Source organism: Saimiri boliviensis, chromosome 16 (genome assembly GCF_048565385.1).
Source record: "Saimiri boliviensis isolate mSaiBol1 chromosome 16, mSaiBol1.pri, whole genome shotgun sequence".
Lineage (NCBI taxonomy): Eukaryota > Metazoa > Chordata > Mammalia > Primates > Cebidae > Saimiri > Saimiri boliviensis.
In genome coordinates this window covers 43,016,556-43,041,893 of record NC_133464.1, presented here as the reverse complement: position 1 = coordinate 43,041,893, position 25,338 = coordinate 43,016,556, and the positions used below count along the sequence as shown (strand labels likewise).

Below are 25,338 nucleotides of genomic sequence, written 5' to 3'. Positions count from 1 at the left end.
TCCGTCTCCCTGATACTATTTAAATTCTTTTTTAGGTCGTTCGACTAGAAATGTGTGACCCTATTCAGCCTCTCCTCAACTAGCACACAGTTTTCATCATACTTTCATCCTGGAACAAATGGCAGGAAGACAGAGAAAAACTTCAATAGACTTTGTACTAACAGACAATACAGTTTTTTCAATTGAGGAGGATTTTCCCCTGTAACTCACAGTTTTCTGTTGTACACTTTCTTATTGCCACTTTCACCACTGCCAGAAGAATCCTTTCCTCTACCATGGGCCTGAACCACAGGTTTCTTCTGGCACTCTCTCTGTGTCCAGTTCCAAGATTTTGAATTGCCTTGAGATCATGCTGAGGAATGCTGGTGAGGATGGTTGCCTGGGGAGGAAACTCACTGCTACATAGTGATATTTCTTTTTTTTTCTTTTTTTTTTTTTCCTTTGAGACAGAGTTTCACTCTTGTTGCTTAGGCTGGAGTGCAATGGCACAATCTTGGCTCACTGCAACCTCCGCCTCCTGGGTTCAAGAGATTCTCCTGCCTCAGCCTCCCAAGTAGCTGAGATTTCAGGCATGCGTCACCATGTCTGGCTAATTTTGTATTTTTAGTAGGGACAGGGTTTCTCCATGTTGGTCAGGTTGTTCTTGAAGTCCCAACCTCAGGTGATCCACCCACCTCTGCCTCCCAAAGTGTTAGGAACACAAGTGTGAGCCACCATGCCCGGCCCACAGTGATATTTCAAATTCTGATCGTTTCAACCAGCCTGGTACTATGCTTTTCAGTCCTTACATAGCTCCCCCATGTGCTGTGTTTAGGATTTTTATGTGCATTCATTGGGAGAGAAAAGATGTACTGTGTTTACTTGATCTTGAAGGTTTCCTAACTTAGAACCTACCTAATTAGTATATTTTTACAGCATCACTATGCATGCTAGTTTGATACAGGAGTCTCTGTGTCTGGGATTAAAACAAATCAGCCCTAATTATAAATTTGCAGACCCATGGACTTATTGTACATATTCTACATTATATAAAATCCTAAAGATAATTGAGTACTTGTTTGTGAGGAAATATAGACTTAATGGGGGTCTGAACAATGCAGCACCCAGACTCACTCAGGTATGTCCTAGCATCATCAATTTGGAATTATTTGGAAATGAGTTTTTAATAGCAGCTATTTCTAATCCTCAATATATGCACTGACTAAGGATTTATCCTGAACATAATTCTCCAAATACATTTCAACCTTAACATCCTGAAGTTCATGGAAAACATAGCCACCTGGACGAGAGTATAGGCTAACAAAATGCCCCTGTACTGCTCAATTATATAAAGACATAGTGGTAATAGCAGGAATAAACGGCTTAGGAACCATTCTAAAATGTCTGAATACCTAGAATTCTCCAATGCGGAAATTTAAACTTAAAATAGTGTTAAATACTATACTAATAATATATTTTGGGAAGAAATGATGAGGGCTATGTTTGTCATACTATAACCACATCCCTAAGGCAGTAAGAGACACTAAACTTAAGCAAGTATCTATAATTCCCATGAGTAGTTATTATCTTATGACAACTATGCACTAGATTCACTTTGCTTCTGTAATAGATGTCTATATTGTGATAGAAAATGTAGCATAATTTTCTAGTAGATAAAATCAGTTTGACAGCAGTCTCAGTTTGTTTCACATGAAATAATCTGATGTAAAATATTTTCTAGCCAACTAGGGTACTGCTTTTAACTTTTCTCATTTATAAGTCAGCATCACTTTGGAGACATAAAAACCTGCTATTGGGCTTAATTCATGAGGCTCTGTGAACTATCAACCCAGAGTTGACAAGACACTCATGTTAATGCTTTATGATATGTGTAATTTCACAAAATTGTAGACTACAATGTGAAGCTAGAATAAGCAATGCATCAATTAATTATTTGTCTTTGGCGAATAAAATAGGTGTTTCATCCTAAAGGTCATACAATTTTGCTTTCATAGTAATATTCTGTAAAGTTTTTCATTATTTTTGGATTATATGAGGATTCCTATTTCTAAATTCTAATTTATTTTACAAAGTTTGAGGGGATATGTATTTGGTTTAGAAAAACTGATATGGCTTTAGGTATTTCAAACTGCCAGGGATATAATATAGGGAATTACAGTCTTAAAATAATGTCAGAAATGTTGGGGTAAGAAGGTCAAGGAATCCATAACCACTGTTCAAGTAATCAGGAAGTGCAGATATCACCAGGAGCCACTGAATAAGATGAGCCGCCTGCAGTCTCCAGCTGGGGGATTTAAAGAAGATGCCCATAAGCTACCAGCAAAACCTCCCATCTGTCATCTATCAAAGCCAATGTGCTTACTCACTACGGCTGCAGGGGCAAACCTGGCTTCTATTTCACTTTCCAATTCTTTATACAAGTGTCTTTTAATGGCAGAATTTAAACTAGAAACGTTCAGGCAAAAGAGCTTTCCAGCCCCTGTAATGTAGTCAAATACTTATAAAGGAGGAAATTGTCATGAGTACCAACAGGCAATAACCTGTCACTCAGCATCTCTAAACACCCTTCCACTCACAAACGTAAAAGAAGATTAGCACTGCCTCAAATCTTTGCTTGTTGTACTAGTTTTCGGGGGATCGTGTAACAAAGTCTCACAAACTGGGTTGCTTAAACAACAGATATTTATTGTTTCATAGCTCTGGAGGCTAAAATTTCAAGATCAAGGCTAGGCACAGTTGTTTCCTTCTGACAGCTATGAGGGAGAATTTGCTCCATGCCTCTCCCTATGGTCTTCATATAAATAAAGCTTTCGTAAGTCAACAGAAGAAAGGGTTGTCAGAGCACTTTTCCAAAGGATGCACATCTATGTCCAACATCAATGTCTTTTTCAGTGAGACAAAATCATCTACGATGAAAGCCATCTATAATAAGTCCCTGCCACCTATGTGACTGCTCCCCTGACAAATGATGCCATTTTGGACCCTCAGCATTGATCTCTGCTTTTGGATATTGTGGTCACTTCAGCCTTTGAGAGAAAAAATGTATTTAGTTGAATCTATACAAAGACTTCCACTCCTAACAACATATTGACTTTTGTTCATGAGTTTATTGAGCATATGCTAGGGTACTGAGAAAGACGCTAACTGCCTTCCACAGAATAAGTTATCTTTCTCACCTGATTATCAATGGCCTCATCACTGTTGAATGAACATTTAGATGGGACATTAATCACTTACACAGTTCATTTACCAAGACGCACACTTATGCAATGCTCTAGTTTTTCTTTTCTGTAAGCCCCCGGTCATTTAGCCAAATTATTAGCCATGCCACATGAAGCAATGTTGAGCTACCTACTTGAACCCTTCCTCTTTAGGAAAAATGGATATCAGATATACATTTTACAATTTCTGCTTTAGAAGGGTTCACTTTCTCGCTGCCTATTATGCCAATTATAGATCAAAGACTTTCTAGATTAGTGCAGCAGTTCACTTCTAGAGGCTAAAAGTTTAAGTGGATTCCAAATAGTTACTGAAATCTCTGAAAATAGAGCTCTCTCTTTCCTTTGTTATTTCTTTTCCTAATTTTGTTGTTGTTGTTGTTCTAGTGGTAAACTTTATGCTAATAATATAAAGCAAAGCAAATCCATATTATAATAAAACCAGTTATTTCTATATTATATGCTGCCACATGTTACTGTTTCCCTGAGAATGTATAAAATATATTCATATTCATAGATATATCTTCTGTCAATTTATTTAATTTATATATACGTAAATTTAATCTTATTAAAGATTTTTCTCCATTTCTTAAGATGTGTGGGTTTTTTTTTTTAAACTTTTTAGTTTTTTTTTTTTTTTTTTTTTTTTTTTAGACTTTTAGTTGAGGGATACATGTGTAGGTTTGTTATATAGGTAAATTATATGTTGCAGAGATTTAGTCTATAAATTATTTAATAACACAGGTGTTAACCATAGTACCCAATAGATAGTTTTCAATCTCCACCCATCTACTACCCTCTACTTTCAGATAGGACCCAGTATATATTGTTTCCTCTTTTGTGTCCATGAGTACTCAGTGTTCAGCTCCTACATGTAAGTTAGAACATGCAGTGTTTGGTTTTCTATCCCTGCATTCTAGGAGTCATTTTTGGAAAAATAATTACTGTTTTTTCCTTTTCTTCTCTTCCCTTCTACCATCTTAATCACAAGCAAAACTTTAAACCTGTGCTATGTAAATTAAAAAAGAACAATAACAACAATTAAGTTTTAATACTTGATTTATCAGCTTTTAATATTATTTTTTATACCTGGCTATTACCTTTATACAACCAATAAACTTATTCTGATAGAACATTTTCCCATGTTCCCTTTTGTATGACACCAAAATTGATTTCTACATTGCCAATGCATATAAAACTTAAATATTATTTTGTAATATGTATCAATGTCTTTTTCTCTTGTATCAACAAATAAATAAAATCTAAATTTACTTAAAATATTAAGTAAATAAATTCAATGCTCTCACCTTGGCCCTGGGATAAGGTTTCTCTAATGAGTTCTTGTTTGTCTGAAGTTTATTCTGTAGTACAAGATTGGCAACATCTTTCTGTAACAAGACAGGAAATATATTAGACTTTGTGGTTTATATGTTACTATTGCAGACACTTAATGCTGACATTGTAGTGCTTAAGAAACCATAGAAAATACAAAAATGAATAGAAGTGCTGTGATCCCTGAAAATATTTATTAAAAAAAAAAACACAACAGGGCAAAAAGGTGAGCCATTCTTGACCCACTGGCCTTACTTTACCTATACCTACACATTCATCAAGCTAAATTAATGAAAAAATATATGCTGAGTTCATGTATATTTATAACTATTTGTTTGAGACATTTATTCTTGAAATCAGGCTTAGCTGAATATTGGTTTGCTCACACTTGATACCTCTGAAAATCTTAAAATAATATTGCATACTATTTCCAACGAAAGTTAAATTTTAGTGTTGATAAGATCTGATGTCTATGTGAATTTTTATTTCATAATTGCATTGAACTCTTTGCCTGAAAGCATAAAATAATTTTCTTTATTAATATCCAAATTATGTCTTTTCTAAGAATTTGCTTGTCCTCGACTGGATTTTTGTAGGTATACATTTTCTTCTTTCTATGTGCTCATGCAAGTATTTTTTTAAATTTAAGACTTAAAGTTATAATTTTAAATACTTTATATATTCTATTAAGAAATTTTGGATACAAATTAAAATATACTGGAAAAAATACATATGCTGAATATTGTTTGCCTGTCTTATTGGTCTTTAACTTTCTTTTGATCTTTAAAAATACCTCTTTATTTCTTAACACTTTTACCCTTTCTGCCATCTCTTCCCTTAAATGCATGCTCTATTGTCATTGCTTATTTGTTATTCCTCCTCCCTTATATATATATATATATATTTTTTTTTTTTTTTGAGACGGAGTTTCGCTCTTGTTACCCAGGCTGGAGTGCAATGGCGCGATCTCGGCTCACCGCAACCTCCGCCTCCTGGGCTCAGGCAATTCTCCTGCCTCAGCCTCCTGAGTAGCTGGGATTACAGGCACGTGCCACCATGCCCAGCTAATTTTTTTGTATTTTTAGTAGAGACGGGGTTTCACCATGTTGACCAGGATGGTCTCAATCTCTCGACCTTGTGATCCACCCGCCTCGGCCTCCCAAAGTGCTGGGATTACAGGCTTGAGCCACCGCGCCCGGCCTCCTCCCTTATACTTTAATACACTTTTAAAATTCCTAGAATATACAAATATATAGAAAAATTACATCGTACAGACAGTTCCCATGTACCCCCAAAACAGTCCCTTAATAATAATACTTTACATTTGTATGGCATATGTGTATATAAACAAAAAATGTAATTGTTTACATGTTGTTTATATACACATATCTGTAATTATTTTATATGTATCTCTGTGTATATTAAACTACACTTGGCTTCCTTAGATATTTTGATGACCTTAATTGCTTTAAGGAGCATTGTCCAGGTACTTTACAGACTGCCCCTAAATTGGTATTTTTCTTATGATTAGACAGGGATTATAGGTTTCGGAGAAGTATCATATATATAAAAAAAATTTTCATCCCAGCACTTTGGGAGGCCGAGGCGGGTGGATCACAAGGTCGAGAGATCGAGACCAACCTGGTCAACATGGTGAAACCCCATCTCTACTAAAAAATACAAAAAATTAGCTGGGCATGGTGGCGCGTGCCTGTAATCCCAGCTACTCAGGAGGCTGAGGCAGGAGAATTGCCTGAACCCAGGAGGCGGAGGTTGCGGTGAGCCGATATCGCGCCATTGCACTCCAGCTTGGGTAACAAGAGCGAAACTCCGTCTCAAAAAAAAAAAAAAATTTTCATCACATCACATCAAAAGTACGTATTATCAACATGACATATAAGTCTCAATGTTGACTTTCATCCCTGTATTATGTAGTGCTTGTTAGATTTATCCACTGTAATGTTACTTCTTTTCTTCCCTTTTTATACTATACTCCTTGGAAGGAAGTTACTATGAGCAAATCAAATCACACTTAAGGAATGGGAAATTATGCTATCACACCTCAGGGACAGAGTATCTACAAAAATTATTCAGAATTCTGCCAGGGTCACTTGTTTATCCTGACAAATATATTTATTTATTCAAGTATTTATTTGCATAATAATGGATTTATTGACATTGACTTACTACTTTGAGTTATAATGTAATAATACTTTGTTAGGTTGTTCAAATTATTTCAGCTTTGAGTATTAGCTACTTTTTCAGTTGGCTTCTGAGTCCCTTTGGCATGATCTGTAATTGTGTGTTGGTGTGTGCACACACATGCACGTGTGTGCATGTTATTATTTGTTGGGATTTTCAGATGTTCCAGGCTCATTTTATATATTCCCTGTACAAGCTCTGGAATCAGTCACTTTCTTTCTCCAAAAAGAACTAGTTTCTTTTATTGCAGAATGGCATTGGAAACCAGACCTGAGCTCTAGATATGCTTGTTGCTGCTAGGGCCTCCTTGCTTCTCAGCAAACAGTGTAAGGCAATGTAATTGTTTATATGTGTTTGTTTATATATACATATCTGTAATTATTTTACATGTATCTTTGTGTATATTAACATAAAAGAGATTATACTGATTATAATGGTAAAAGAGATTATATTGTCTTCAACACTAATCTGTATCACAGCGATCATTCTAGTCTTCTCTTTGTGTTTGCCTCTAATCTTCCACTCCATCAGTGAGGAACCCTGCTTCTCATCTACTGTTTATTATATAATCACTCTGTTCTAGTATGGATATATAGTGGTTTCAAAATTTTTAACACACCCCTCATATAATACAACTTTATTAACTATAAAACATTGCAGTGGAGGCATGATAAGGAAATCAAGCAACCTTATATATCCCAGCTCTATAGGAACATATTCTATTGCAGAAGACCTTCCTATGAAGATGTGGAATCAAATACAGGACACTGAACTAATACTTGGACTTTGACATGCATTTCTTTAAGAATTTTCTCTGCAATGCAAGTTATTAAACTAAAGCTACTCTATTTTTCAAATGTGTTCCAACAGAAAGCCTTCATAACTTCTAGTATGGTATCTTAATAAAGAAGAAAGTTCTTTAAACAAAAAAAAACACTGTTGATATACATTTCCTTTGTCTTTAGTGTTAAGGACGTTAAAATTTCAAAGTAACACCACCTGCCTTTTCTTAAGTGATATTGTATCAAAATTTATAGTATAGATCCTTTTGTTAGATTCAGAAATTAATCTTAAAATTATTATTTTTAATAAAGTTAATTCTGTCTTTTAAAAAGTATGTTCAGATTTATATTTTATACTCCTTGATTTTATTGATAGCAAATGTTCTGACTTATTTCCTCGATTTATTATGTTCTTTCCTGGCTTTCATCATCACTGCATTTTCCTATAAAAAATTTTACACTATAGCTGGGCATGGTGGCGTGTGCCTGTAATCCCACAGGAGGCCGAGGTTGCAGTGAGCCGAGATCACACCATTGCACTCCAACCTGGGTAACAAGAGCAAAACTCTGTCTCAAAAAAAAAAAAAAAAAAAATTCACACTGTTAGTTTATAATTAACAGCTGCTGTGTGGTTTATTTCTGTCCTGTATACATTGATAATAGGAAAATTTTATATTAGGTTTAATTTTATGTTTTTATTATATATGAGGTAATTTGATAATGAGATTGAATTCCACTTTTGTACCCTGTATTTAAATTAGGTAGAAATTTTCTCTTGAAATGAAGTAGGGTTAAGAAATTATCTATCTTCGTTTCCTAGTTTGAATGTTTCTTCCTCTGTCGTTATAATTGAAGACAAAACATAGTACATTTCTAGGGAAGCACTCCTCTGTCTTTCAGAGTTAAGTCTGAAATTGTGTTTTTTGTTTCTGTTCCTTCATTTCAACACTAGAGTCTATGTAACTTTTCAACTGAGATAGTACTTTCCGTTTTTGGTTATCATTGCTGTTATGATAATTTCTGAGATCTGATTCTTCCGGGCTTCTCCTCAAATTTATTACAATTTTGTTCCAATACTTTCTTATCTCTGCTCTGCTTTGTTTGTTTCCACTAAACAGAAGACTTTATGGTGGTACCATTGTTCTTAAAGAAAACATTTGGTTATCAGTTTTATTAAAAATAAAACATTTTTTGGCCCTCTTTTTTTAGTGTATATGCACAACTACAGAACCTCTGGCAACTTTTTCTGTGATTGTGCTATTGTCCTAAGATAATTCTTAGGGAGAGAAATCTTCTTTTGGGAAAAATTATTTGTAGGAAACTTTCTATCTCTTTGACTTTCAGCATAATTGTCCACCCATTTTTACTTGTGCAGTTCTTGCCGTTAGTGATTTGACCAGTTAATTTTTCCCATGGTTTTTGGTAAATTTGTATTGCTGCTAACTATGACCTAGAGTCTCCTTTCCTTCCTTCTTTCCCTCCTCTCTCATCTCATCCTTCTCCTGTGATATAGTTCTTCTTTTGTGATTTTCAATGCTTCAGTAGTTTCATAAGCAGTTTGGGAACATATGCTTTAAAAATATATTTTACCAATATTACATCACATGAAGTTCATAGGGAAAGCCATCCTGGTTATGTTAGACATGAACTCAATCATCCTGATATACCTTCTTTTCTCACTGCATGTTTCTTAGTAGCATTCATGTCTGGTTAAAAGAATAGTTTTGAACTGGATAGAAGTGTGGTATTTTGAGTTACATTAATTGCACTTTTAAATAACTGATTATGAATGTTTAGTACCTCAAAATGCCTCACCTTCTATATATTCTGACCAAGATATTATCAAAAATACCTAAGTAGTTAAAGCAAAGTAAGTTCCAAGGAGAGGGAACAGAGTATCTTACATTTTTATGAGAACTCATGAACACCAACCTATTTAATTAGCCAACCATTGTAATAGTAAATAACTCAAATATTAGGTAGGCTAGAACTCAATTAGCTTTGTCATAAGCCAGGTTATTATACATACAAATTGTGGAGATGTCTTCCTTTATGAACTCACCTACTCCATTTGTGCACTCATTCTGTCCCTGATCTTATGTGTGATGTAGTAAATCTACCCTCTCACTTTTTGGAATCCAATGTCTCCATTATTATACATATCTCCTTATTTTGGGTCCATCCTTAGGTCCTTACCCTTTTCATGCTTTGTAATTATCATACTTCCCATGATACGTTCAAACTAATGGACATTAAATTTGGTATTTACAAAATCTTTTCAGTTTGATTTTGAATAACCATTGTCAACCCAAGTGTCATTAAAAATGATCAGAAAAGTTTTGTATTTATCCTTTGATATACTTCTGAATTTTTTACATGCCTAGTAGCTCATTCTTTTAAATAATTTCTTCTATTGACATTTAAATCTAAATCTAATTTCCTCTGAATATCCTTTCCTTTCTCATGTTGAGTGAGGATATTTTCCAAAACGTTTCTTGATACCCTTGAATTTTTACTTCATATGTTAATAATCTTATAACATTATTTAAAATAACATTTCTATATACTAAATTATAACTATGCCCCTAACTCTTAATGGAAAATTACATAATTGGATAACTGCTGTGGTTTAATAATTTATATTTTCATATTCTCTTCAGGAAGAGTCTCAAGATGTGTCAGTTACATACCATCACTTTCTATACAAATCTCTTTGAATAGCTTTTATCCTTCTTGTAGACTTGATCATAATGAATTTGTTCATGTTAATTTCCAAAAAAACACTTATTGGCTGGGCGCGGCGGCTCACGCCTATAATCCCAGCACTTTGGGAAGCTGAGGCGGGAGGATCACAAGGTTAGGAGATCCAGATCATCCTGGCTAACATGGTGAAACTCCATCTCCACTAAAATACAAAAATTAGCCAGGAATAGTGGTGCACACCTGTAGTCCCAGCTAGGCTGGGAGGATAATCGCTTGCACCCGGGAAGTAGAGGTTGCAGCGAGCTGAGATTGCACCACTGCACTCCTGCCTGGGCGAGAGAGAGAGACTCCGTCTCAAAACAAACAAACAAACAAACAAAAACACACACTCTTATGTTGTAACACCTATGGTATAGAAACAGCTATTGCACACTTTAGTTTTCTGAATTAAATGGAAAGGGATTTTCATTATGCTGTGACTGTGAATTCTACGCATAAAGCAATCATATAAATTCATTACTTTTGCTTGAATTTAACCAAGCTAAAATATTTTCATCGGATTCCAACTAAAGTCTCTCGTAATTATGAAGCAACTTATTTCTTTGTGAATCTAACTCATCACATATAGCATGTAAGGTACTATATTAAAACATGTTTTACATCCACTAAATCTTTTTATATCTAGAATATTGTATAATATTTTTACTGAAATCTCAATAATTTTAATAAATATTTTATTTGGTTGTCCTGTTTCCCTGTGTGTGAGGTGAAAAATGATATAAAATATGTATAGTGCTTAGATAATGAGATAATGTAAAAGCAACTAGTATAAATTTAAGTATAATACTAGAGGTTTTGCATCATTTATTGCCGTGGAGTATTTGCATAAATAGCCTATTTAGATTCTGTATCTATAACATTTTAAATACATGTGAGTATAAACTAGTAATTACTTCTAAACATCTAAATCTCAAATATCTGAACTTTATACTGTGTATTATGAATGAAGTATGCAAGACACAATATTAAGCATTGTATTTTAATTTTTGGAAAATAAAAATAACAAAAAGTTTAAAGCAAAAAGATATCCACAATATTAAATAAATAGCACATTCTCATTTTCTCTAGATTTGAAAGAGGTAATGTGTCACAAATTATTAATCTAATGGAATAGAATAATACTCTTACAAATGCAAAAGTTATACAAAAAAAATCTCAATACTGTGACAAGACAATTAAATTTAAACTAAGAATTTTAGAATTTGTCAAGTAAAATGTCATTTATAGATAAATTTATATAGCAATTTGTAGATATCTTATTCTATTACTAAAATACATGTATAAATAAGTTTGATCCTATAATATACCCGTGTATAATATCTAATCAGGGTACAGTGTCCTACTCTATTATAAAAATAGATTTTTAAATAAGTGTGATTACATACTATACCTCTGTAATATTCATAGCTTAAATAACTTTTGAAAGTTTCTATAATCTTCATCATCCAAATATTAAAATGGTACAGCTCACATGCATTATTTGCTAAAATAAGAAAGAAAATTTCACTCCCTAGTCATATGGTATTTTTCTGAATGATAGTGTTAGAAGAAACACTGTATAGTCAAATCTCCTTTGTAACAAAAATCAATTATTTATTGTAAACGCCAATAATAATTTTTTCAAAGCAGAAAATGTGGCTATTTGAATATATTTCAGTAAAAATAAACATGCATGAAATAACTGATAAGCTGTATAAAATGTATGTTTTTTCTTCTTTTAATTGTTTTCTCTACATGTATTACATATAATTACATTTATATTTATATTAGTATATTGCTATATTAGTTACATTGATGTATACAGAGAGCAAATTGTTGGTGTTGTGATTCTCTTGACATTATTTTTTGAATGTCAACATTTTGTCATTATATTTTTACTTTTTCTTTAAATTTATGGTTTTATTTTGATGTTATTTTTATAAATTCTTAATTTCTCTATATGTCACATTCTACAATGGTTTATCACAAGAATGTAAAGTTTATTTAATATTGGACAAAAAAGGCTGGGCATGGTGGCTCATGCATGTAAGCTCAGCACTTTGGGAGGCCAAGGCAGGCAGATCACAAGGTTAGGAGTTCGAGACCAGCCTGACCAATATGGTGAAACCCTATCTCTACTAAAAATATAAAAATTAGCCAGGCGTGGCTGCGCATTCCTGTAATCCCAGCTACTCAGGAGGCTGAGGCAGGAGAATTGCTTGAGTCTGAGAACAGAGATCCTGTCACTGCACTGTACCCTGGGCGACAGAGCCAGACTCCGTTTAAAAAAAGAAAAAAAAAGTGATCTTCTTAATACATGACAGAAAAGTGTTTGGTACGATTTAACACCCATTCATATAATAACATGTAACAATATAATCTGATAAAGAAAATCTCTGAAAAAAAAAGCTAAAGATGGCACCATGAAACAAATGAAAGACTTAATGAAAACTTAAAATGAAAGACTAAATGTTTTCATTCTGAGAAGCATGCAACAATCTATACTCTAACCATTTCAAAATCAAAGTAGAGAGTTTAACCAGAGTAGAGCAAAAACACCAGTTAAAGCAACAAGAAAAAAAAAAAACACACAAATGTTTGAAATTTTAAAAGTCATCATTATGTTTTCAATGGCATAATAATTCTCTGTGTAAAATCTCAAAGTATCTTTAAATATATTAAAGTACTAGAAACAAATGAGTTTAGAAGGTTGAGGTTTAGCCAATTTTTAGGCAAACATTTCCACTGGTGATCTTGAAAATTAAAAGAGTAGATTATTTTTTTAAAGAAAAATATACCAAAGCACTTTTTTATACAAAAGCAATTTTTTGTTTTTTTTTTTTTCCTGTTTTTGATACAGATTTTCACTTCTCATTCTGTTACCCAGACTGGAGTGCAGTGGTGTGTTACTGGTCCACTGCAACTTCCAACTCTGGGCTTAGGTGATCCTCCCACCTCAGCCTCCCAAGTAGCTGGGACTACAGGTGTGCAGCACCACTCCTGGCTATTTTTTTAAAAATATTTTTTGTAGAGACACGGGCTCACCATGTGTCCCAGGCTGGTCTCGAACTCCTGAGCTCAAGCAATCCGCAGTCCTGGCTTAGCAAAGTGCTCTGATATAGGCATGAGCCGGCCAAAAATAAATATTTCTAAGAATTCGCAATTTAAAAATCAGAAATTAAAATTGAAATAATACAATTAAAAGACGTATCAAACATAAAATTCTTGAAGATAAACTACGGAAAGTATATTCAAGAACTTTATATTGCAAATAAATATTATTTAGAGAAATAAAAACAAAATTTAAAAAAAAGTTAGCCATTGTCAATTAATTGGATTTTGTCACTAAATTGGAAACCGTTAGAAGACTTCTTCCTCACTTCTCTTTTTACTTTAACAAAACCTGAACTGAGAATAATTTGGACAAACTGTTCTCTTTATTCTTAATCTTGTATGTTTCAAACAAACTGTTTTCTCAGGCAAGTCCAAGTTTACACTTTTTATTTTCCATACATCTGAGTGTTAGCCTGTTTCCAAACTGTTCCTGAGTTTCCCAAATGTTTACACACTGTATGAAAAATGTTTAAAAGAAGCACAAGTCCTCTTGAAAAAACACAAGAGTCTTATCTCATAAATAGCTGAATATAGGTTATAGTAGATATTTCCTTTTATGTATAGATATTTGAATACATTGAATAAACTCTTTATAAGCCACACATTCCCAGAACCCCCAATTCTATGAGTATCAAATTATATTGAAATTTGGGATATTTACATTGTGTATTGAATTGCATGTAGAAAAGTACACCAACAACATTAAAAAGAAAATATATTGGTTAAAACAAACAAAATTAGATGTAGAATCAAATGCAAATATATCACTAATCCACAAAAATGGATATAGATTAATAGTTTAAATGAGGAGATTGTAATCTTGCTTTAAATAACAACATTATTTATATCTGTTTACAACAAACAAATTCAAAACTTAAAGGCAGTTTATTGGATGCAATAACCTTAAGAAATACTTAACAAATAAATTAAAAAATAAACTCACAGAAAAAATATTTTAGATCAATAGTGGATTATTTTCTAAAGAAAAATATACCAAAGCACAGTATAATCAACAAATTTTTCTTACAGCATATAAAGCAAAAATTTCAGAATTTCAGCCCAGGCAACAACTGGTTATTACACATCATTTTCTATATCAATAAATAAAATATATTGTATGTAATAGGTCACAAAATCTGCCTATATATTAAAAAGGCAAAAGTCTGAATGCTAATACTATTTGTAGTCAATAATGTAATCAAAACCCTATAAATTTAAAATCACAATAAAATTGACTGGCTAAACATGTAAATGACAAATGCAAATATATTTACATTTAAAACAATCTTTGTATATTTAAGCATTTGATATTCTAATTATAGTTTTTAGGCTAAACAGTTCCACTGGTCATCCTGAACATTAAAATCATTCCCCCAGAGGCAAGCATCTAATCTGGGTCCAACTATGGAGCTTGAAGCAGCCCTATAACCCACAACTGGCCCTTCATAGCCATAGCCCAGGAGCAGTCATTTCTGCTTAGGAACCAGTACTAGGCATGCCTGTCCATGCCACAGAGGCAGGCATGCAGACTGCTGTTTTGGCTATGGAACCTGAAGTAGCCCCGTGACTTAGTTCCAGCCCTTTTGATTTGCAGTCTAGGATCAGTTTGTCTTCCCAGAGACTCATCCACTGACCCTGAATGAGCCCCGTGACTTAGTTACAGCCCTTTTGATTTGTAGTCTAGGATCAGTTCGCCTTCCCAGAGACTCATCCAGTAACCCAACAGGAGCCTTTCCATGGCCTTGGCAGAAGCCAAACCCATTCATGCACCTGGTAGCAAGCATGCAGTATGAAAACCTGACTTTGGATTCTGAAACAGAACATTGTTCTATTGTCAACTCCACTTGCCACAGGTCTAGAGTCAATTTTAGGTGCTCAGGTACAAAAATAATTCATGCCGGCCAAAGCCCATGATAACAGGCTACCATGTGTGGATCTCACTATGGACCCAACAGCAGCTGTGTAATCAGTCTTCAACCCTGCTTGATGTGATCCTGGAGGCAAGTCCATAAGCCTTTGGACACAACAAGAGAAGACTTTTACCTGCTGAAATTACTATTTAAGGACTGGAAGAGTAGCTCCTCCCAATGCACAGACCTCAACAAAAGCCTCCATGTATGATTAAGAATCACACAAACACAACACCATAAATGGACACCAATAAAGCCACAGTAACCACCCCCTCCAAAAAATGGAGATCTATGGATTGCCTGAATACAAATTCAAAATAAATCTTAAAAAACTCAATCCAACACAGAAAACTAGATAAAGTAATTAAAAACATCTACAAACAAAATGAATAGCTTATGAAGAAAATTAAAGCCATGAAAAATAAACAGCTAGGAGCTGAATAATACAGTAAGATAAATGAATAATTCAATAGAGAGCTCAACTGCAGAATTAACAAAGCAGAATAAATAATCAATGAACTTAAAGACAGATATATTCAAAATTAGCCAGTTGGAAAAAAAAACTAACCCCAAAGTTAGTAAGAAGAAAATAATAATAATGATCAGAGCAGTAATATAGAATAGACACTACAAAGACAAAAGATAAAAAAATTAAGATATTTTTAAAAATAAAGTTTTATTTAAAAAAAACTTTTAGTAAGAGTAACCAAGAAAACAAGAGAGCACGCAGATAAATAAAATTAGATCTGAAAGATGAGATATTACATGTGATGTTACAAAAATGCAAAGAATCCCAAGAATAGTGTGAACAATTATACACCATCAAATTGAATAACTTAACAGAAATGAGTAAATTCCTAGAAACAAGCTACGAAAAGTGAATCTTGAAGAAGTTGAAAATATAAGCAGTCCAGTAATAAGAACATCAAAATAGTAATCAAAATATGTCCAAAGGAAAATCTAGAATCAGCTGGCTTCAGAGATAGATTATATCAAGCATTTACAGAAGAATTCATGCTAATCCTTCCAGGACTTTTCTTTTTAAAAAATGTGGAAAGAAACACTTCCAAATTAATTTAATGAGGTCAGTATTTATCCTTGCTAAAACCAGGCAAGAACACAAAAAAGAAATACAAACCAGTATCTTTGATAAGCATAAATGCAAAAATATTCAACGAAATATTAGCAAACTGAATTCAACAGCATATTTCAAGTATCATACACCAGGATTTGTTCCTGAAGTGAAATAATGGTTCAGCATATGCAAATCAATAAATGTGATCAACTATGTTAACAGGATAAAGAAAAAAAAAAGTCATACAATCATCTCAACAGATGCAGAAAAATTATCTAATTATCTTTTCATGATGAAACTCTGAAAAAATTAAATATCAAGGAATGTACCTCAACACAATAAAGGCCATATATGTCAATCTTGAAGCTTACCTCTTACTCAAGCTGAAAGCTTTTACCAAGATAAGGAACAAGAAAAGGGTGCACACTCTCATGTTTTCTATTCAACATACTACTGCAAGTAGAAGCAAAAGTAATCAAACAAGAAAAAGAAAAGGCATCCATTGGTCTATGTCTCTGTTTTGGTACCAGTACCATGCTGTTTTGATTACTGCAGCCTTGTAGTATAGTTTGAAGTCTGGCAATGTGATGCCTCCAGCTTTGTTCTTTTTGCTTAGGATTGTCCTGGCTATGCGGGGTCTCTTGTGATTCCGTATGAAGTTTAAAGTGTTTTTTTCCAGTTCTGTGAAGAAGGTCATTGGTAGCTTGATAGGGATAGCACTGAATCTATAGATTACTTTGGGCAGTATGACCATTTTCAAGATATTGATTCTTCCTAACCATGAGCAAGGAAATGTTTCTCCATCTGTTTTTGTCCTTTCTTATTTCGTTGAGCAGTGGTTTGTAGTTTTCCTTTAAGAGGTCCTTTATATCCTTTGTCAGTTGTATTCCTAGGTATTTTAATCTCTTTGTAGCAATAGTGAATCGGTGTTCGCTCTTGGTTTGGCTCTCTGTCTGTTATTGGTATATAGGAATGCTTGTAATTTTTGCACATTGATTTTGTATCCTGAGACTTTGCTGAAGTTGCTTATCAGTTTGAGAAGATTTTGGGCTAAGACGATGAGGTCTTCTAGATATACAATCAAGTCATCTGCAAATAGAGACAGTTTGACTTCCTCCTTTCCTAATCAAATACGCTTTATTTCTTTTTCTTGCCTGATTGCTCTGGCTAGAACTTCCAATACTATGTTGAATAGGAGTGGTGAGAGAGAGTATCAAAGATTTAAACTTAAAACCTAACACCATAAAAACATTAGAAGAAAACATAGGCAAAACCATCCAGGACATAGGCATAGGCAAGGAGTTCATGACTAAAACACCAAAAGCTATGGCAATAAAAGCCAGGATAGACAAATGGTACCTAATTAAACTCCAGAGCTTCTGTACAGCAAAAGCAACCATTATTAGAGTGAATCAGCAACCAACAGAATGGGAAAAATGTTTTGCAATCTACCCATCCAACAAAGGGCTATTATCCAGAATCTACAAAGAACTAGAACAGATATACAAGAAAAAAAACAAACAAGCCCATTCAAAAGTGGGTGAAGGATATAAACAGACACTTTTCAAAAGAAGACATATATGAGGCCAACAAACATATGAAAAAATGCTTATCATCACTGGTCATTAGAGAAATGCAAATCAAAACCACACTAAAATATCATCTCATGCCAGTTAGAATGGTGATCATTAAAAAATCGGAAGATAACAGATGCTGCAGAGGATGTGGAGAAATAGGAACACTCTTACACAGTTGGTGGCAGTTTAAATTAGTTCAGCCATTGTGAAAGACAGTGTGGTGATTTCTCAAGGATCTTGAAATAGAAATTCCATTTGACCCAGCAATCCCACTGTTGGGTATATACCCAAAGAACTATAAATTGTTCTATTATAAAGACACATGCACATGTATGTTCATTGCAGCCCTGTGTACAATGGCAAAGACCTGGAACCAACTCAAATGCCCATCAATGATAGACTGGACAAAGAAAATGTGGTACATATATACCATGGAATACTACACAGCCATAAAAAACGAAGAGTTCATGTCCTTTGTAGGGACTTCGATTAATCTGGAAACCATCATTCTCAGTGAACTGACCCAAGAACAGCAAGCCAAGCACCGTATGTTCTCACTCATAGGTGGGTGTTGAACAATGAGAACACGTGGACTCAGGGAGAGGAGCATCACACAATGGGGGCAGGTGAGTGGGGGTAGGAAAGAGACAATGGGGGGTGGGGAGGGATAACATGGGGAGAAATGCCAGATATAATATGCACCTAAAGCAAAATAAATAAATTATAAAAAGAAGAAAAGACAAGACATCCAAATTGGAAAGAAAAAATGAAAATGTCTCTGTTTGCAGACAACATAATCTTATGTATAGTAAAATTGAAAGACTCCACCCAAAAAAAACTGTAAAGACTAATTAAATATTCATTAAAGTTGTAAGATGCAAAATCAATCTTTAAAAAATCAGTTGCTTTAGGGCAGACTATTGAAAAGAAAATATTAAAAATATCTCATTTACTAGAAACAAAAGATACAGAGGAATACATTTAACCAAGGAAATTAATAATTGGCACACTGAAAACTGTAAAGCACTGATGAAAAAAATAAGATATTACATGTTCATGAATTAAAACTATTAAACTTGTTAAAATGTTCTTACTACCAAAAGCAATCTACAGATTCAATGCAATTCCTACAAAATTCCAGTGGTATCTTTTACAGAAATAAAAAAAAAAAATCTTAAAATTTTTGTGGAACCAAACTCGACCCTAAATAACCAAAGTAATCTTGTTCCAAACAGAACTGGAGAAATAAAACTTCATGATTTCAAACCATATTGCAAAAGTATAGTAATAAAAACAATGTTATTTGCATAAAACAGACACATAGACCAATGAAACAAAATAGGGAGCCCAGAAAAAAACCCACACATATATGGTCAATTAATCTTTGAAAACAGCACAAGTATAAATAATGGGAAAAGGATAGTCTCTTCAGTAAATTGCATTAAAGAAAATGCATATCCACATGCAAGAGAATAAAAATGGACTCTCATCTTGCATCACATACAAAAATTAACGCATAATGGATTAAAGACTTAAATGTCAACAAGTGGAACTACATGAAACTAGGAAAGCTTCCACACAGCAAATGAAATAATGAACAATATGAAAAGGCAATCTACAGGATAAAAGATAATATTGGCAAACCATACAGCTGACAAAGGGTTATATGCAAAATATATTTTAAAAACTTAAATAATTCAATAGCTAGAAAATAAATAACCTAATTTTCAGATAGGCAAAATATCTGAATAGACATTTTCCCAAAGTAGATAAACAATTAGCCAGTAGGTACATGAAAAGTTTCTCACATTCACTAACAATCAATTAAGTACAAATCAAATGCCCTGTGAAATAACACCTCACACCTGTAAGAAATGATATTATTTATCAAAAAGGTAGCAAGTCTGGGCCAGAATGTGGAAAAAAAAAAAAAGAAAATCTCTGCACACTGTTGGCAGGAATGTTGATTGATAATCTGTTATGAAAAGCAGTATTGAGGACATTTCTCAAAAATATAGACCTACCATATGATCCAGCAATTCTATAACTGGATATATATCTAAAATCTAAAGAAATAAACTCCCGCCGGGCGCGGTGGCTCAAGCCTGTAATCCCAGCACTTTGGGAGGCCGAGGCGGGCGGATCACGAGGTCAAGAGATCGAGACCATCCCGGTCAACATAGTGAAACCCCGTCTCTACTAAAAATACAAAAAAAAAATTAGCTGGGCATGGTGGCACGTGCCTGTAATCCCAGCTACTCAGGAGGCTGAGGCAGGAGAATTGCCTGAACCCAGGAGGCGGAGGTTGCGATGAGCCGAGATCGCGCCATTGCACTCCAGCCTGGGTAACAAGAGCAAAACTCTGTCTCAAAAAAAAAAAAAAAAGAAATAAACTCCCTATCTCAAAGACATAGTGTACCCCTGATTCCACAGCAGAATTATTCACAATAGCCAAGATGCGAAAATAATCTAGGTACATCAACAGAAGAATAGATAATGAAATGTCGCATATACGTACAATGGAACACTATTCAGCCATAAAAAAAAAAGGAACTCTTGCCATTTACAAAACTTTGAAGAACCCCAACACACTATACTAAGTGAAATAAGTATAATACACAGAGAAAAATACTGTATTTTCTCATTATACATGGAATCTAAATAAATTAAACTCATAGAAATAGAGTATACAGTAGTTCTTGCCATGGGTTAGGAGAAATGAGGAGAGGCTAGTCAAAGCTACATTTTTAGTTATGACATGAATAATCTGTGGGACTCTAATAAACAACAAAGTAACTCTAGTTAACAATATTGTATTAGGTACCTTAAATTCGCTAAAACAGTTACACAAAGTAACCATGCAAGGTAATAGATGTATTAACTTGACAGTGGTATTTATTTTGCAGTATATATGTATATTGAATAATCAAGTTGTACATTTATATAAATATAAATTTTTATTTGTCAATTATACCTCAATAAAGCTGAAAAGAAAAAAAATAAAAATGCACTAAAAATAAAATTGCTTTCATTTATACAACTCAAAGTTTTCACAAGATTAAACAAAAAGAATTCTTAAGGACCAAGTGGATTTAACAAAAATCAGGGACACAATCTTCTTGAGGTTTCTCTTGAATTCTACACAGGATTTAGGAAATAAGAATATCAAGATAATTTAAAATCAATACACAAACAAATTCAGTAAGACCTAAGTACTTGTAACAGACAGTGAGGAAAGTAGTCTAGTAGTGTTCTTGAGCCCAAGAAAAAAATTTATGGTGAAAGAAAATGCACACAGAATTTATGGTATTCTTTTATAATTTTTTACTTCTCATACATCATTTACATAAACATTACTATTTTTTAGAGCAAATGTTAGCTATTTTGTTTACCATTAGTAAGCATTTTTTTCTTCACTTGCCCACATCCTTCTGAACTCAGAGCTGATACATAAGTTGAAATAACACACAGATAAAGTAGGTGTCTGTACATCCCTCTACTTTTATAGCCACCCTTCAACCTCCACCTCTATATAGCTTGGAAGGAAGACTAAATTAAACAGCACAGACCATCCCATTATTTGCTGAGTTATATAAGGAAATAGAAACAAAATTAAGTTTAACAAAACAGGTTAAATCACCATGGATGGATTCATTCCATCTTGTTTGCACTTTCATTTCTTGCTATAAAATCTTTTTTTTTGTTCGTTTCTTTTTTTTTGTTTTACTTTTAAGTTCAGGGGTACGTTTGTTGCATAGGTAAAACTGTGTCACGGGGATTTATTGTTTAGATTATTTCATCACTCAAGTATTAAGCCTAGTATCCATTAGTTATTTTTCCTGATACTCTTCCTCCTCCCACCCTCCATACACTGGTAGGCCCCAGTGTGTGTTGTTCCTCTCCATATGTCTATGTGTTCAGATCATTTAGCTCCCACTTCCAAGTGAGAGTATGTGGTATTTGGTTTCTGTTCCTGTGTTAGTTTGTTAATGACAATTGCCTCCAGTTCCATCCATGTTGCTGTGAAGGACATGATCTTGTACTTTTTTTATGGCTGCAGAGTATTCCATGGTGTAGATGTACTGCATTTTCTTTATTCAGTCTATCACTGTTGAGCATTTAGATTGAGTCTATGTCTTTGCTATTGTGAACAGCACTGCAGTAAACATATGAATGTATGTATCTTCATAACAGAATGATTCTATTCCTTTGGGTATATGCCCAGTAATGAGATTGGATGGGTTGAATGGTAGTTCTGCTTTTAGTTCTTTGAGGAATTGCTACACTGTCTTCCACAGCACTTGGGACTAATTTACACTTCCACTAACAATGTATCAGAATTCCTGTTTCTCCACAACTTCACCAGCATCTGTTATTTTTGGACTTTTTAATAATACTAGCTATTATGACTGGCGTGAGATGGTATATCATTGTGGTTTTGGTTTGCATTTCAAATATCAAAAATTAGAAATATATTTTATTCTAAAACTTTTTTGTACTACCTAGAAAACATATCTTAATTAATTTTATGTAAAAACTGTAAGATCATGTTTTATATCCCATTCCTATTAATGGTTTTATTACTTTAATATTTACATGTCTAAAAAATACCTGATTTTACTTGGGAAGCTATCTGAAATGATATGCATACATAAATGCATGGCTTAGCTCAGTCACTTACATTTCATCAGAGTTCATTACTTCTGTATATTTTAGTACTGGTCCTTTAGTGTGGATAAATTATTCTTCATGACTATTTGGTCTAGAATCAATCTCCTCATATTATTTGTGTTTGGTTATAATGCAGTTTAAAAAGTGTACTCAACAGCTAGTAACTTAGTTACAGCTTGTCCATCTGTAATTTACTATTCCCAGTGTAATTTATTAGAAAATGTAGTTAACTTTATGGTAAAACAAGATAAAAATGGCCTAGTACTTATAATCAAAATGGTTTGAAACATGGCTCAGAAAAGCAGCAGTTATCACTAATTAAGGGTTCAAAACTAGATGAATCATTTAATTGTTGGAGTCACAATATTTCAAATGAAAGGATTTAAACTAATTTCCTTTCAAAAGCAAACATATTTTTCTATAACTGTGAAATTCTGAAAATTTTATTTCTTTAATTCTGTAACTTCATTTTACTGTACTCTTTTATTTTAAAAAATAAATATGAGAATTTTATTTTCCTCACAAGATAACTTGCATAATGGTACAAAGGACATTATTAACAAACAGTTGTCTTTACATTATGTCACATAAATACACATTTTTTTTGTATATCTAGTTGTTGAAAGATATTGACACAAATATAGGTGTATTTATACAGATATATGTATTTTCAAAAGGAGTTAAAAACACGTTTTTTATTATCAAGCTTTATAGATTTGAATCCCAGATCCACAGCTTATTTGTGTAAACATGGGCAAGACACTTATTTCCTCCAACGTTGTTTCTTCCTTTCTATGGTATGTCTAACAACAACCATTTCTTAGGTTTGTTATGATGAATAAATCACATAATTCACACAAAGTTCTTAGCACTGAGCATGGGACATATCATATGTTAACCATACTTTAGCAATCATTATAATTATGGTGCCATCAGAGAATTTCTCTGCTGTTTTTGTTAACAGTGTCCCAGAGAAATAGGTACAGTTACAATAAAATTGAGGCAATCCATACCTTGCTATTTGCTAGTGAAAGGAGTTAGTCATCTTGCATTAGGCATACAGTAAAGGAAAGGTCTCCTAGAAAACCTCAGATCCGCCCCGCACGCTCTTATACTTTAAATTTAGCACAGATAAAGGAACTGGCGCAGGGTGCTTACCTAAACATGGCCGCAGGGAACAAAGGGTCCGCATGCGCACTAAGTACCTGCATGCGCACTAAGAATCTGCATGCGCACTAAGAATCCGCCTGCGCACTAAGAACCCGCCTGCGCACTAAGAACCCGCCTGCGCACTAAGAATCCGCCTGCGCACTAAGAACCCGCATGCGCACTGGGGAAATGAGGTCCCACCGCCAGGAATTCGCGCCGTATTCAAAAAAGGAACGCGGCCTCGTCAGCCGTCAGGTAAGAGGCCTTGCATTCAGCTGTGAAGTGGGTAACTGGGAATGTGCTTTCAGTACCCCTCTGTCTGCTGACAGCTTTCCTTTTGCTTAATAAAGTATATTCCACTCGCTCTTTGATATCTGCATGCCCGTTTCTTCCAGGCCCTGAGACAAGAACCCGGACCTCGCTGAGGTAAGAAGTAAAAAATTGTCTGGGCGCGTTGGCTCTCGCCTGTAACGCCAACACTTTGGGAGGCCGAGGCAGGCAGATCATCTGAGGTCGGGAGTTTCGAGACCAGCCTGACCAGCACGGTGAAACCCCGCCTCTAGTAAAAATACAAAATTAGCTGGCCGTGGTGGCGCATGCCTGTAATCCCAGCTACTTGGGAAGCTGAGGCAGGAGACTCGCTTGAACCCAGGAGGCGGAGGGTGTGGTGACTCAAAGTCATGCCATTGCACCCCGCCGGGGCAACAAGAGCGAAATTTAGTCTTAGAAGATTTTTTAATTTTTTTTTAATGTTTATTTTATTTTTTTGTCACTAGGACACGGGTAATCTGTATCTCCTAGAGTAGCAAAGTGGGTTAAATGAAATAAAATAAATCAGGACAAATGACCTCTTTGTCATATTTTCACCGTTTCATGTCCCTTCTAGAACCTCTCATTGCAATAACAATGATAGTAATACTTCCCATAAATCTAGGAAAAAATACTGTTTTTCCCCACAAGGCAGAACTGGCCTACTTATATAAACTATGTCCTTCTTTCTTATCTGGAAACTGTTAGATTAAAGGAGAGTTGGGAGAAGGACCTGGCATATGTTTTGATATCATCCACGTGGAAGATAGGAGAGAAAAGAGTCCTGAATAAGATAACCAGTTATAATAAAATATAACAATTCTCTGTGTAAATACCACTCTTAGAACCTGATGAAACTGTGGGCACCAGAAAGAAAGTTTGTGATGTAGAAGGCTTTACGTACTGTGGATAAATAGTATTTTTGTAAAGATTGTTAATAGTTATGGCAATTGGTAAGATTATAATGGCCAGTGACATTATGATAGAGAAAAATGATAAATTTATTACTGTTACTTGTAATTGCACCAATTTTTTTGGCTCCTAAGGCCAGTGGATTTCTTCTATTGTACAAAAGTTGGCAAAGCCACATTGCTAATTTGGAGACATGAGTTAGCAATTCTTGTATACTTTTTCAGTAAATAAAGACTTCTAAAGTTCTGTTATATGATTCACAATCTAATGTTTATTTATCTAAACTATATTTACAATATGTGGGTCCTAGGATAATTTGGGGCTTCAGTGATAATATGAATGGAA

The 25,338-nt window shown here is 34.1% G+C and overlaps 1 long non-coding RNA gene across 2 annotated transcripts in view; it reads right to left on the bottom strand.

Moving 5' to 3' along the window:
- The window catches only part of LOC141581617 (uncharacterized), a 309,949-nt gene extending 286,114 nt beyond the window's left edge, over positions 1–23,835 (bottom strand). The window contains exons 1-2 of one of the 2 annotated variants that reach the window (XR_012514349.1): positions 23,782–23,835; positions 4,526–4,606 (exon numbers count right to left, since the gene is read on the bottom strand). This is a non-coding gene — a long non-coding RNA (uncharacterized LOC141581617). Of the gene's footprint in view, positions 1–4,525; positions 4,607–23,636; positions 23,723–23,781 lie in introns of those variants that run through there. The other variant, XR_012514350.1, reaches the window with a different exon arrangement.
- Between the last annotated feature and the right edge of the window lie 1,503 nt (positions 23,836–25,338).